The sequence below is a fragment of the Mobula birostris genome, chromosome 7, assembly GCF_030028105.1.
Source record: "Mobula birostris isolate sMobBir1 chromosome 7, sMobBir1.hap1, whole genome shotgun sequence".
NCBI lineage: Eukaryota > Metazoa > Chordata > Chondrichthyes > Myliobatiformes > Myliobatidae > Mobula > Mobula birostris.
This window is the reverse complement of record NC_092376.1, coordinates 63,421,215-63,435,882: the sequence shown is the minus strand read 5'-3', so window position 1 is coordinate 63,435,882 and position 14,668 is coordinate 63,421,215. Positions and strand designations below refer to the sequence as shown.

The window sequence follows — 14,668 nt, the reverse complement described above, 5'->3', positions numbered from 1 at the left end:
CACCACTGTCTTAAGCAGTTCTCAATTTTCAGTAGAACTAAAGAAGAGATGACTTTTAACTCTAAGCTTCTTAGGTATTTAAGGAAATTGGATATCCACTTCAAGGAAACGTACAAATTGCAAGATTCATGATTTTCTTTTTACTCTTCTTTCCCAGCCATTAAGGGCCTAATTACTTAATGGCAAATATATCCAAGAGCAACGTCTTTGGAGTTCGGTTTAAAGAATGAGTACCTTGGCTGCCAGAGAAGGAATAAATTTTACCAAGAACAGATAAGGGTTATTCGAAGCAGAGGCCAGTGACAATTAGAGTGAAGATCCCTTGATGGAAAACCCAAATTACTTAAAGTAAATAAACAATCTTCATTAATGGCCTTCTGTGTCAGTGTCATTCAATTAATGAACATTTTATACAGGGACTGGACATTGATTATATATAATGGTCATTAATGAGTAATCTTCCAAATGAAGGCATATGTTAAGGGATTCTAACCATTCCATTCATACATCTCTTACGACAAGCAGTAGCAGATTTGATCTACCAGGAATAGAATGATTAATCTACTCAATGTTAGCAGAGTTCACTCTTGATAGATGTAGTATCATATTTGTTATATCTGGGGTACTGGGAAGCCAGGTGGCCATGAACAATACACAGATGATATGGAGGGATGGGGAACAATGGGTCACTGTTTATTTTTCTTAAAAGTCTTCTACCCTGAATGCCCTCTCCTGTTACATTCAGTATATAACTAACACACAGGGAAGTTCAACAACAGCAGCCTGCAAGAGTCAATATATACATGAACACCTAACATACCTCTCCCCTCATATTTTAAAAGTTTCTCACTCTTCCCATACACAGACCAGCGGCTGAGCTATTAACAGTCAATGGAGTAATCATCAAATTCAACCAACAACAAAAAAATCATATCTTTTTACTAAACGACAGAAAGAGGGTAGATTGCCACTCTTCGCTGACACAACCCTGCAGATTATTCTGCCCCGTGTGCTGAGAGTTACTCATTAACTAGAGATTCAATCTGTCTGGAGACTGCCTGATGCCATGAGGGTACCAATGAACTGGGAATGATGCCAAAGTCAATTTATCTCTTGGTGGTGTATGTGTGGATCTTGACTTGGGTACCACATTGTCAGCAGGAAGCATTTCAGAAAGCACAGGATGAATGGCCTTGCTGATTAAAGACTGGCGTGTGATGGTTCTGGCTGCCAATCAAGTCACCTAGGATACCTGGGGATGAAGGCCATATTACAGGGGTGATAGAACTTCAGGGGCTTTTGACTGCTAAGGCAAGATTCCACTTGACTTTATACTCTTAACTATCTTATTTTAAGCAGTCACATCCATGTATTTTTTTAAAAATTATTTAGGACTGGATGATGCAGTTAGAGTCTGTTCCAGATGTTTCTCCTTAAATGGGTGGCAAGCTTCATCTTAGATTCCATCTCAGACATTTCAGTTCTGCTTTCACCTCCCTTACTGACAAAACCACTCCAGTCTGAGAACACTCCTTCAGACTCTGTTTTATACTCTTCCTCATCAGCATCATTTGTCAGTTCTGCCTTGACATCCTCCCCATAGGCAACAAACTGCTGTGCAGAACTCGGTGTCCATCCAAACCAACAAGTCTCTCAAGTTCTTCATGTGGGGTATACTGCAGGCTACTGGAGCATCTACCTGGACCACTTAAGTTACTTGAAAACCATTGACTGAACCAACTGGATGACACTAATCCTTTACCAAGCATTTCCTCAATCATTGATGCTAGTCCAGGTACACCTTTCTCTATGTTGAAGAACTCATTGAAAGCAAAGTCCCCCAATGAGGGTTCAGGCAGGGCTGCTTCCTGGGGATCTTCTTGGTCAGTTTCTGATGAAGAAACAATAGGTATCTTTGCTTGGGCAGCACCATAGTATTCTACATCATCTTTAAGGGTTCTGATTGCTTCTTCCACCTCTTTGCCCATTTTGGATTCTCCAATAGCACTTTATCATCAAAACTTTTCATTTCTGTGTTGTTTTTGATTGTCTTTTGTGGCCAGCAGAAAACTATTCTGGTTCCTCTTCAGTATAGGATTTACATTGCCTCCACTCACCAAGAAACTATTTTGCCATTACCAATTTCTCTCCAAAAACACTTTTTCTTGTAGTCTCATTCCCTTTCTTCTCTAGCATCTCTGTCATGCAAGTCTTAGTCTCTGTCATGCCAATCAAAGGCTCTTGATGTAATTTTGCACACACTTCCAATTCTGTCCTGGCAATCCAACCCACAAATATTTTCATTCTCTTTATTTTCTAATGGACCTCCAGAATGTCAACTATTGGAGGCATTAGTAACAAGACAGTCACCACCAAAACTTTGGTGCTGAGGACTAGGTGCAATTCTTTGCTTTAGAACTGCTCTCTCCAAATCTAAAGCATTGGCCTTATTTCCATCCATTGGTGAACTCCTGCCAGAACTGCAGTACAAGCATTCATACCACTTTTTGGGGTTCCAGATGCTTTTATCAAAAGACGTGCTGCTCTCGGTTTTTCATATGAGTACTCTTTGATTTCCAGCAGTTTTTCCTTCAAATAACCACTGCATATGCTTTCTCCCTGCCACACATTTTTATTTCATAATTTAATAGCTCTTTTTCTTCAGAACCAGAAATGCTGGATGACTACCTGTAGCAATGTACAGAGGAAGTTTTTTTCTCTGTTTGTTAATCTCCACTGTAACATGAACTACTCCTCACTGGAACAACTTCACCAGTGTAAGTCTTTAAAGTCAGCCTTCCCCTTCTACAATAAGATGTTGCAATTTCTCCTTGTAAACTGTCTCTGACACCAGTGATACTGCAGCATCCCATGTCCACCTGCTTCCTCATTGTGGCCCCATCCACTGCGGGGTCACCTGAGAGCCATCTTTGTGTCCTGAAACAGATGAAACATGCAAAGCTTCTTCAACCACAGAGTGAAAGTCACTCAGTCCATCCTCAGTATGCTCCACCTTGACGAAGGGTCTCGGCCCGAAACGTCGACTATACCTTTTCCTATAGATGGTGCCTGGCTTGCTGTGTTCACCAGCATTTTTTATGTGTGTTGCTTGAATTTCCAGCATCTGCAGATTTCCTCATGTTTGCGACCTTGTTCATGTTGTTTTTTGTTTTTTTCAAAAGTCACTTTTCTTTATTACAGTGTTTTTGGTTGATGGTGTCTTTTCACTTTTACAGGTGCATTCAATTTGTCCTTTTTTGTTACAGCTTCGACAGTCTAAATCCTTACACATCTTATCCTCATTATATGCGTCTTCAGACAATGTGGATTCACAGTTATGCGAGGAACCAATTTCTACCAACTTCTCATTATATGTGTCCAAAACTCACAGTTATGTGAGGAGCACTGCTTTCCTGTCAATTCAAGTCATGTGCTCACGCCTCACAGTCTCACTCCCGCTAGTCTCGCATTGGTTTTGGCAACGTAAGGATGTGTGATCGTGCACTCTTAAACTTTTGTTTTTTACCTAAGGTGCAGTGATTTTGTGCTTGAAATATTTAACTATGCCTCCTAAGCGTCCGATGTCAAGTCCTGGGCCATCAACCAGCGGCAGAAGAACTGCTTTAACACTTGGAAAAAAAGTTGGAAATTATAAACAGGGCAGTGTCAGGTGAAGGTAACACAGCTCGGGGACGCTACTCTGTGCAGTTGCGGGCTATGCTAGCTGAGTTAGGCATCACACCACAGCAGGTGTTTAATGTAGATGGGACTGGGCTTTTATGGAAGCGTATGCCGAAATGCACTTACGTAAGTAAGGATGAAAAAACTGCATCGGGTTTTAGGGCAGCAAAGGATAGATTGACTTTGCTCATGTGTTCCAATGCCGAAGGAGACTGTAAGATGAGGCCTCTCTTAGTTTCCCATTCACTAAACCCCCGTGCTCTTAAGGGTTTGAGTAAGAATATGCTTCCTGTCCACTGGGCAGCTAACAAAAAAGCATGGGTCACTGGTCAAATCTTTGAAGATTGGTTTGCTAATCATTTTGCTGTTGAGGCTGAATGCTACTGCCGGGAACAGAATCTTGCCTTTAAAGTTCTTTTGTTGCTTGACAATGCACCTTGACATTTGGACATCATTCATCCTAACATAACAGTGCATTTCCTGCCACCTAACACAACATCTCTGATTCAAACACTCGACCAAGGTGTGATATCCACATTCGAGGCATATTTTTTACGGCGAACTGTCTCTCAGGTGCTGCAAGCAACAGATGATTTTGAAAATCCTGGGAATTTACCAACGGTGAGGGAATGGTGGAAGTCGTTCAACATCAGACATGGCATCAACAACGTTGATGAATCCTGGAAAGAGGTCAGGTCTTCCACTCTGAAGCGACTGACAGAATTTTTTAAAACTGCAGAATACTTGGCATAAATGGTGATGGACATGGACCCAAGTTTAGAACGGAGTCAGCATTTCAGTCGTTCCCTGCAGTCAAACCTTCTTCCCTACAAGCAAATTCATGCTGAAAAACAAAATGCTGCCAAGCAAACAATCCTCACCACTTTCTTCGAACTGCTGTCACCTCCTGCTGCCGGCAGTACTGAGAGTTCTGTGAGTCTTCCTTCACCCTCTTGCTGTTCTTGATGATCCTGATGACACACAACCATCCACCTCATCCATGTAAAGCTGCCCAACACCACAATAACCACTCATATCCCAGAGCGAACACACCTGCCACTGTTGGTGAGTACTGTAGACCCTAGTATGTTAACTTTCTATGATTTATTACGTTGAATATTACCTTAAATTGATGAAATATAATAACAATGTTGCCTTGTGGTAGTGCTTTTGTGTCATATTGGTATGAAAATGTGAATAAATTACAGATAAAACATATTTAGGAAGCCCTCAAGAACGCATCCCTGTTTTCTCCATTTAAATAATTATACACATTATGCGTTTTCACATTATGCATTGACTTCGAGGAACGTATCCCCCGCATATAACAAGGATAGGGTGTATCACCATTCTTTTGCTGCGTGCCCAGTTTTGCCGCAATGATAATATTGACTGTCAATAGGTGTCTTATTCTTAAAGTCAGCAGAAACTTTATGAACTTGCTTCTTTATAGCTTTATAGTTCTGCTACTTTAGCTGCCATCTCCATAGAGGTACTAATCTCAAAAGCCTTCTGTAATGATAATCTGTCTTCCGTATGCAAATGTTTCTGATTGCTTCACTATGCAGGCGGCATGTGAATTTATCACCTAATGTGGCATTCAGTGGCTTCCCAAAATCACAGTGTTCAGACAACGGCTTCAGCACAGCCACAAGTTGTGAAATGGCCTCACCTTCCTCTTGATTCTTTTTATGAAATCTAAACCTCTCAGCAATAGTCGAAGGTTTAGGGGAATAGTGGTTGTTAAAGACTTCAACTATATCCTCATTCGGCTTATCGCCAGGCTTAGCAGGTTGCACTAGACTGTGTAATAAATTAAACGTTTTGGTACCCACCACAGTCAGAAAAGTTGGAAGATGAATATTATCTGACATCTGATTTGCTAGCGCAATGTATTCAAATCTTTCAGTATGTGAAATCCGTTGCGCTGTCATTTCATCATATGGCCCCACCCTTCCAAACATTGTCGCCATTTTCAAACACAATCATATTCCAGAAAAATTAACTAATGTTACCCATCTCTCTCTCCCTCTCTTAATTGTTTTATTTACCCACCCCGTTCTGTCCCATTGGATTCTTTACTCACCATGCCTCCTGCAGCCCTTCACTCACCACACTTCTCATGGTGTGTGATGTCTTCTTTTCATTCACCCATTTTTCATTCATTCAGTCTTTCCTTGCAGAAGGGAACAAAATAATAAATATCATATGCGGACTTGGCACCTCATCGCCGGTTATTATGCTTGTGGTATGGGAGGTCGGGAGGCCACAAGAAACAGGAGAGTGAGGAACCATATGCCATTGTTAATTTTACTTGTAAGTCACTTACCCAGAATGCTCTCTCACATTACATTCAGTACATAACACACAGTGAAGCTCAACAACAACCCTTAAGGGTCAAAACATACATGAATATATAACAATATAGGGAGCTAGGAAGGGAGTTGAGAAAAAGGACCGCAAAGGTAGTAATCTCGGGATTACTACCTGTGCCACGCGACAGTGAGAGTAGGAATGCAATGAGGTAGAGGATAAGTGTGCGGCAGAGGGATTGGAGCAGGGGGCAGGGATTCAAGTTTTTGGATCATTGGGACCTCTTTTGGCGCAGGCGTGACCTGTACAAAAAGGACGGGTTACACTTGAATCCTAGGGGGACCAATATCCTGGCGGGGAGATTAGCGAGGGCTACTGAGGTGACTTTAAACTAGAATGGTTGGGGGGTGGGAATCAAATTAAAGAGGCTAGGCGAGAGGAGGTTAGTTCACAACAGGGGGATGGGAACGAGTGCAGAGAGACAGAGGGGTGTAAAGTGAGGATAGAAGCAAAAAGTAGTAAGGAGAAAATTAAAAGTGGCAGGCCGACAAATCCAGGGCAAGCATCAAAAAGGGCCACTTTTCAACATAATTGTATAAGGGCTAAGAGAGTTGTAAAAGAGCGCCTGAAGGCTTTGTGTGTCAATGCAAGGAGCATTCATAACAAGGTGGATGAATTGAAAGTGCAGATTGTTATTAATGATTATGATATAGTTGGGATCACAGAGACATGGCTCCAGGGTGACCAAGGATGGGAGCTCAACATTCAGGGATATTCAATATTCAGGAGGGATAGACATGAAAGAAAAGGAGGTGGGGTGGCGTTGCTGGTTAAAGAGGAGTTAACGCAATAGAAAGGAAGGGCATAAGCCAGGAAGATGTGGAATCGATATGGGTAGAGCTGCGTAACACTAAGGGGCAGAAAACGCTGGTGGGAGTTGTGTACAGGCCACCTAACAGTAGTAGTGAGGTCGGAGATGGTATTAAACAGGAAATTAGAAATGTGTGCAATAAAGAAACAGCAGTTATAATGGGTGACTTCAATCTACATGTAGATTGGGTGAACCAAATTGGTAAAGGTGCTGAGGAAGAGGATTTCTTGGAATGTATGCGGGATGGTTTTTTGAACCAACATGTCGAGGAACCAACTAGAGAGCAGGCTATTCTGGACTGGGTTTTGAGCAATGAGGAAGGGTTAATTAGCAATCTTGTCGTGAGAGGCCCCTTGGGTAAGAGTGACCATAATATGGTGGAATTCTTCATTAAGATGGAGAGTGACATAGTTAATTCAGAAACAAAGGTTCTGAACTTAAAGAGGGGTAACTTTGAAGGTATGAGACGTGAATTAGCTAAGATAGACTGGCAAATGACACTTAAAGGATTGACGGTGGATATGCAATGGCAAGCATTTAAAGATTGCATGGATGAACTACAACAATTGTTCATCCCAGTTTGGCAAAAGAATAAATCAAGGAAGGTAGTGCACCAGTGGCTGACAAGAGAAATTACGGATAGTATCAATTCCAAAGAAGAAGCATACAAATTAGCCAGAGAAAGTGGCTCACCTGAGGACTGGGAGAAATTCAGAGTTCAGCAGAGGAGGACAAAGGGCTTAATTAGGAAGGGGAAAAAAGATTATGAGGGAAAACTGGCAGGGAACATAAAAACCGACTGTAAAAGCTTTTATAGATATGTAAAAAGGAAAAGACTGGTAAAGACAAATGTAGGTCCCCTACAGACAGAAACAGGTGAATTGATTATGGGGAGCAAGGACATGGCAGACCAACTGAATAACTACTTTGGTTCTGTCTTCACTAAGGAGGACATAAATAATCTTCCAGAAATAGTAGGGGACAGAGGGTCCAGTGAGATGGAAGAACTGAGCAAAATACATGTTAGTAGGGAAGTGGTGCTAGGTAAATTGAAGGGATTAAAGGCAGATAAATCCCAGGGCCAGATGGTCTGCATCCCAGAGTGCTTAAGGAAGTAGCCCAAGAAATAGTGGATGCATTAGTGATGATTTTTCAAAACTCGTTAGATTCTGGACTACTTCCTGAGGATTGGAGGGTGGCTAATGTAACCCCACTTTTTGAAAAAGGAGGGAGAGAGAAACCGGGGAATTATAGACCGGTTAGCCTAACGTCAGTGGTGGGGAAACTGCTGGAGTCAGTTATCAAAGATGTGATAACAGCACATTTGGAAAGCGGTGAAATCATCGGACCAAGTCAGCATGGATTTGTGAAAGGAAAATCATGTCTGACGAATCTCATAGAATTTTTTGAGGATGTAACTAGTAGAGTGGATAGGGGAGAACCAGTGGATGTAGTATATTTAGTATATTTGGATTTTTAAAAGGCTTTTGACAAGGTCCCACACAGGAGATTAGTGTGCAAACTTAAAGCACATGGTATTGGGGGTAAGGTATTGATGTGGATAGAGAATTGGTTAGCAGACAGGAAGCAAAGAGTGGGAATAAACAGGACCTTTTCAGAATGGCAGGCAGTGACTAGTGGGGTACCGCAAGGCTCAGTGTTGGGACCCCAGTTGTTTACAATATATATTAATGACTTGGATGAGGGAATTAAATGCAGCATCTCCAAGTTTGCGGATGACACGAAGCTGAGTGGCAGTGTTAGCTGTGAGGAGGATGCTAAGAGGATGCAGGGTGACTTGGATAGGTTGGGTGAGTGGGCAAATTCATGGCAGATGCAATTTAATGTGGATAAATGTGAAGTTATCCACTTTGGTAGCAAAAATAGGAAAACAGATTATTATCTGAATCGTGGCCGATTAGGAAAAGGGGAAGTGCAACGAGACCTGGGTGTCATTATACACCAGTCATTGAACGTGGGCATGCAGGTACAACAGGCGGTGAAAAAGGCAAATGGTATGCTGGCATTTATAGCGAGAGGATTCGAGTACAGGAGCAGGGAGGTACTACTGCAGTTGTACAAGGCCTTGGTAAGACCACACCTGGAGTATTGTGTGCTGTTTTGGTCCCCTAATCTGAGGAAAGACATCCTTGCCATAGAGGGAGTACAAAGAAGGTTCACCAGATTGATTCCTGGGATGGCAGGACTTTCATATGAAGAAAGACTGGATGAACTGGGATTGTACTCGTTGGAATTTGGAAGATTGAGGGGGGATCTGATTGAAACGTATAAAATCCTAAAGGGATTGGACAGGCTAGATGAAGGAAGATTGTTCCCGATGTTGGGGAAGTCCAGAATGAGGGGTCACAGTTTGAGGATAAAGGGGAAGCCTTTTAGGACCGAGATTAGGAAAAACTTCTTCACACAGAGAGTGGTGAATCTGTGGAATTCTCTGCCATAGGAAACAGTTGAGGCCAGTTCATTGGCTATATTTAAGAGGGAGTTAGATATGGCCCTTGTGGCTACGGGGGTCAGAGGGTATGGAGGGAAGGCTGGGGCGGGGTTCTGAGTTGGATGATCAGCCATGATCATAATAAATGGCGGTGCAGGCTCGAAGGGCCGAATGGCCTATTCCTGCACCTATTTTCTATGTTCCTATGTTTCTATTGAAGTTCAGTACTATATAATATCAATATACTTCAGCTTGTAATATGATCAAAACCATATAAAATATGTGCAAATTTAAACTAATTTGTCTCCAACTACATTTTTATTTGAATAGATATAAGTTGAACTGTACAACAGCAGGAACAGTTTGCAATAGTTTATTAAGAAAACTTGCCTCAAACCAAACCTTTATGTCCCATAATTGGAGCAGTATGAAAAACAGCTGCTTAACAGTTGTTAAAACCCAAAAGATCCCATTTAAAAAAAAAGACTGTCAAACACCCAATGTGCAGAGAAAAAAAATCATGCAAACAATAAACGCAAGCAAATACTGTTCTGAACTGAAGTCCACAAAGAGCGTTCATTCCCAGACATTTAGTTCAGTGTGCAAAGTGGAGCAACAAGCTAAACTGGCCCATCCCTCGCCTTAGGCCCCAACACACTGACATTTTCTATCTTGCCCAGTGCCTAAATCCTCATTCTAACCTTGAGTTCAACCACTTCGATACACTCTGGGGCTTGGGCACAAGACCCAGGCCCCAGGCCCCAGAGCAAAAGGAAGTAAGCTCAGTTATTCTTAGAAAACAAGAAAGGAATTGTCATGAAATTATGTTCCATAGCCTCCATTGCTTTGGTGATGCTATTAACCAGTGGCTAATCCGGACATCATGAGTTTGGAAAGGAGGGGACTTCAATCAGTAACACTGCCCAAGGATAAGAGGAAGCAGCAGCAAGCGATGGCAGAGTAATAGAGCTTTGACCAGTGACCAATCGGCATCTGGGATTGATTAGTAAGAGCAAACTTCAGGAAGGGAAGCACAGCAGCCATTGTCTGAGTAGATATAGTCAGAGTGAAGATCTAAAGGCTCTAGCTCTTCGAGGCTTCAGCAAAGCATGGCTTCACTCAGGGAAAGCTCAAGTTTCATTCTCTTTATATTGGCTCAGCTAGGGGCGGTAGGGATGACAGGCGGGATAGTGAAATACTCCTCTTGCAGGATGTGGGAAGACAGGGAGACCTCCACTTTCCCTGATGACTACAACTGCGAGAAGTGCATCCAGATGCAACTTCTAACAAATAGCGTTAAGGAGTTGGAGCTGGAACTGGATATACTGTGGATCATTCGGAAGGCTGAAGGGGTGATAAATAGGACATAGAGAGAAGTAGTTACACCCATGGTGCAGGACACAGGAAACTGAGTGACAGTCAGGAAGAGGAAAGGGGTTAAGGAGCCAGTGCAGAGCAGCTCTGTAGCTATTCCCCTCCACAACAAGTATATTACCTTGGATACTGTCAGGAGGGGGATTACCTTACAGAGGAGATTCACAGTATCTCTGGCACTGAGTCAGCCTCTGAGGCTCAGAAGGAGGTGGGGGGGTTGGATCGTGAAGAGGCACACTGTAGTGAAAATGGATTCATTAGTTAGGGGAATAGACAGAAGGTTCTGTGTGTGAGAACAAAATTCCCAGATGGTATGTTGCCTCCTGGGTGCTAGGGTCCACAGATATCTCATATCTAGTCCTCTGCATTCTTGAGTGGGAGGGTAAACAGCCAAAAGTTGTAGTCCATGTAGGTACCAATGACATGGGTAGGATGAGTGACGAGGTTCTGCATGGGGAGTTCAGGGTGCTAGGTACCAAGTTAAAGGGCAGGACCTCCAGGGTTGTGATTTCAGGATTGTTAATGCTGCACGATGGGGTTTAAACTAGAGGGCAGGGGGATGGGACCAGAGTGCCAGAGCAGTTAGTGGAAAGGTTGTGGAGGCAGATATTGGTGAGATTTCAGTCAAAGTCAGGAATCAAAAGGTTGAGCATGGTGCGACCAGTGTTTTGACCTGCGTATATTTCAATGCAAGAAGTATCGTAGAAAAGGCAGATAATAGTACTGAAGATGAGGCAACCGGTTTACAAATAGAGGCAACGTGTAGTGAGGAGAGGCTCTTGATAGGGCAAAATTGGAGTCAACAGGATGAGTTGAAATTGGTCCCCATTGTCCCCACTGATTGGCCGAATTAATGCTGTTAAAATAATTATTTTACCTAAATTTTTACATTTATTTCAAACGATACCAATTTTTATTCCTAAATCCTTTTTTGATATTATTGATTCTAAAATTTCCTCTTATATATGGCAGAACAAAAATCCCAGATTAAGTAAAAAATATTTATAGAAGTCCAAGAAAGATGGTGGTTTAGCACCGCCTAACCTAAGATTTTATTATTGGGCAATTAATGTTCAATATTTAATATTTTGGACACAAGATTGGAATATAACTCCAAGCCCATATTGGAGGCCACTCTGTACAAGGGTTTTCTTTAGCTTCCATTTTGGGAACTTCACTTCCTTTTGTACTATTTAAATTGAACAAACAAATGGTTAATCCAATAGTTAAGCATACATTGCGAATATGGTTTCAATTTTGTAAAATTTTGGTTTGAACAAATTTATATTATCAAGCCCTATTATATCTAATTTTTTTTCAACCCTCGGTTATGGACCAAGTCTTTTTAATATGGAAAACGAAAGGTGTAACATGTTTTTGTGACTTATTTCTGGATAACTGTTTCATGTCTTTTGAACAGTTACCTAAGAAATTGGATTTGCCTCAATCCCATTTTTTTAGATATTTACAAAAAAGAATTTTTTTAAATACTATGTTGCCTACCTTTCCGACCTCATACCCTACTGATATCATCGATAAAATTTTAGGTTTAAATCCTCTTCAGAAGGGATTAATAGCATCTGTCTATGATATAATTATGAAATTACAGCCAGGTATATCTGATAAAATTAAAAATGAATGGGAAAGGGAACTCCAACTTTGCCTACCTATAGAGAAATGGGATAAAATGTTTCAATTAGTCAGTACTTCCTCTATATGTGCTAAACATACATTAATACAATTTAGAGTAGTACATAGAGCCCATATATCTAAAGATAAATTAGCCCGTTTTTATTCCCATATAAACCCTATTTGTGACAGATGTCACTCTGAGGTGGCTTCTTCAACTCATATGTTTTGGTCCTGTACTCTTTTTGAAAAATATTGGAAAGATATTTTTGATATTATCTCAACAGTTCTGTGTTTTGATTTACAACCCCATCCTATTACTGCAAATTTTGGATTGCCAGTGGTAGAACATAGATCTTTGTCTTGTTCAGCCTGTCGGATGATTGCATTTGTTACTTTAATGGCCAGAAGATCTATTTTATTGAACTGGAAGGAGACCAATCCTCCTACTACATTCCAGTGGTTTCCCCAAACTATATTATGTTTAAATTTAGAAAAAACTTAGAAGTGATATTTTTGATCCTTCGGTTAAATTTGAAGAAACCTGGAAACCATTTATTCAACATTTTCATATGATGTAATTTGACTTTTCTGAATCCTTCTTATTAACTTAAAATATATGAATAGAGGAGCGGAGTTGACAACATTACTGAACGTGTTCGATTTAAGATATTGGTCTAGCCCTGTTTTGTTCCGTTTGCTTTTTTGGGTTTAGTATTTAGTTCTTTTTTTGGAGGGGGGGTTTCTTTGTATTTTTTTCTTTTTATTTCTTTTTTCTTTATGATTAATTACATCATGAGTTTGGAAGTCTATTATACCTGTGTTATCTGAAATCTTTTTTGTATATGTTTATTAACAATGAAATTATTCCAATCTCTTTGTATCAACATCATTATTTTGTTTATAATTTTGGAAAAATTAATAAAAATATTTAAAAAGAAAGGAAGAGTTACTACAGGACTGAAGGTGTTGTATCTGAATGTGCACTGTATATGGGATAAGGTAGATGAACCTGCAGCACAGTTGCAGATTGATGATATAGGCATCGCTGAATCAAGGTTGAAAGATTATGGCTGGGAGCTTAATGTCCAAGGATACACATTGCATTGAAAGGATAGGCAGGATGACAGAGGAGATGGCATTGTTCTGTTGGTGAAAAATGAAATCAAATCATTAGAAAAAGGTGACATAGGGTGGAAGGTGTTGAATCATTGTGGATAGAGCTAAGGAACTGCAAGGGTAAAAAGATCCTGATGGGAGTTGTATACTGACCCCCAAAGAGTGGTAAGGATGTGGCTTACAAATTACAATGGGTGATAAAAAATGAATGCTGAAAAGGCATAGTCATTGGGGATTTTAATATACAAGGAGATTGGGAAAATCAGGTTGGTGCTCGATTACAGGAGTGGGAGTTTCTACAGTGCTTACCAGATGGCTTTTTAGAGAAGCTCTTGGTTGAGCCCATGAAAGGATCAGCTATTCAGGATTGGTGTTGTGCAATGAACCAGAATTGATTAGAGACCTTAAAGTAAAAGAACCCTTAGGAACAAGTGATCATAATATCAAATTCACCTTGCAATTTTAGAAAGAGAAGCTGAAAATGAAGTCAGATGTGTCAGTAAAGGGAATTACAGAGCCATGAGAGAGGGGTTGGCCAGAACTGATTGGAAAGAACACTGGCAGGGATGACAGCAGAACAACAATGGCTAGAATTTCTGGAAGGAATTTGGAAGGCATAGGATATATACATCCCAAAGAGGAAGAAGTATTCTAAAGGAAAGAAGTCACAACCGTGGCTAAGAAGAGAAGTCAAATCCAACATAAAAGCCAAAGAGAGGGCATATAATAGAGCAAGAGTTAGTTGAAAGTTATACAATTGGGAGGCTTTCAAATACCAACAGAAGACAACTAAAAAAGTTATTAAGAAGGTAAAAATGGAATGTGAAAGTACTAGCCAATAATACTAAAGAGGTTACCACAAGCTTCTTCAGATACATAAGTGTAAAAGAGAGGTGTATAAGGATATTGGACTGCTTGAAAACAATGCTGGAGAGATAGTAATGGAACACAATGAAATGGCGGAGAAACTGAATAAGTACTTTGCAGCAGTCTTCACTGTGGAAAACATGAGCAGTATGGTAGAAGTTCCAGGTGTCAGGGGTCATGAAGTGTGTGAGGTTACTAGAAATAACTAGAGAGAAGGTTCTTGGGAAACTGAAAGGTCTGAAGGTAAATAAGTCACTTGGGCCAGATAGTATACATGCCAGAGTTCTGAAAGACATGGCTGAAAAGATTGTGGAGGCATTAGTAATAAGTAATGATCTTTCAAGAATCACTAGATTCTGAAA

General features: G+C 40.8%; 1 pseudogene; it reads right to left on the bottom strand.

The window, feature by feature from the left end:
* Positions 1-1,169: 1,169 nt before the first annotated feature.
* On the bottom strand, positions 1,170-5,654 carry LOC140200928 (eukaryotic translation initiation factor 4E transporter-like; annotated as a pseudogene).
* Positions 5,655-14,668: the final 9,014 nt, after the last annotated feature.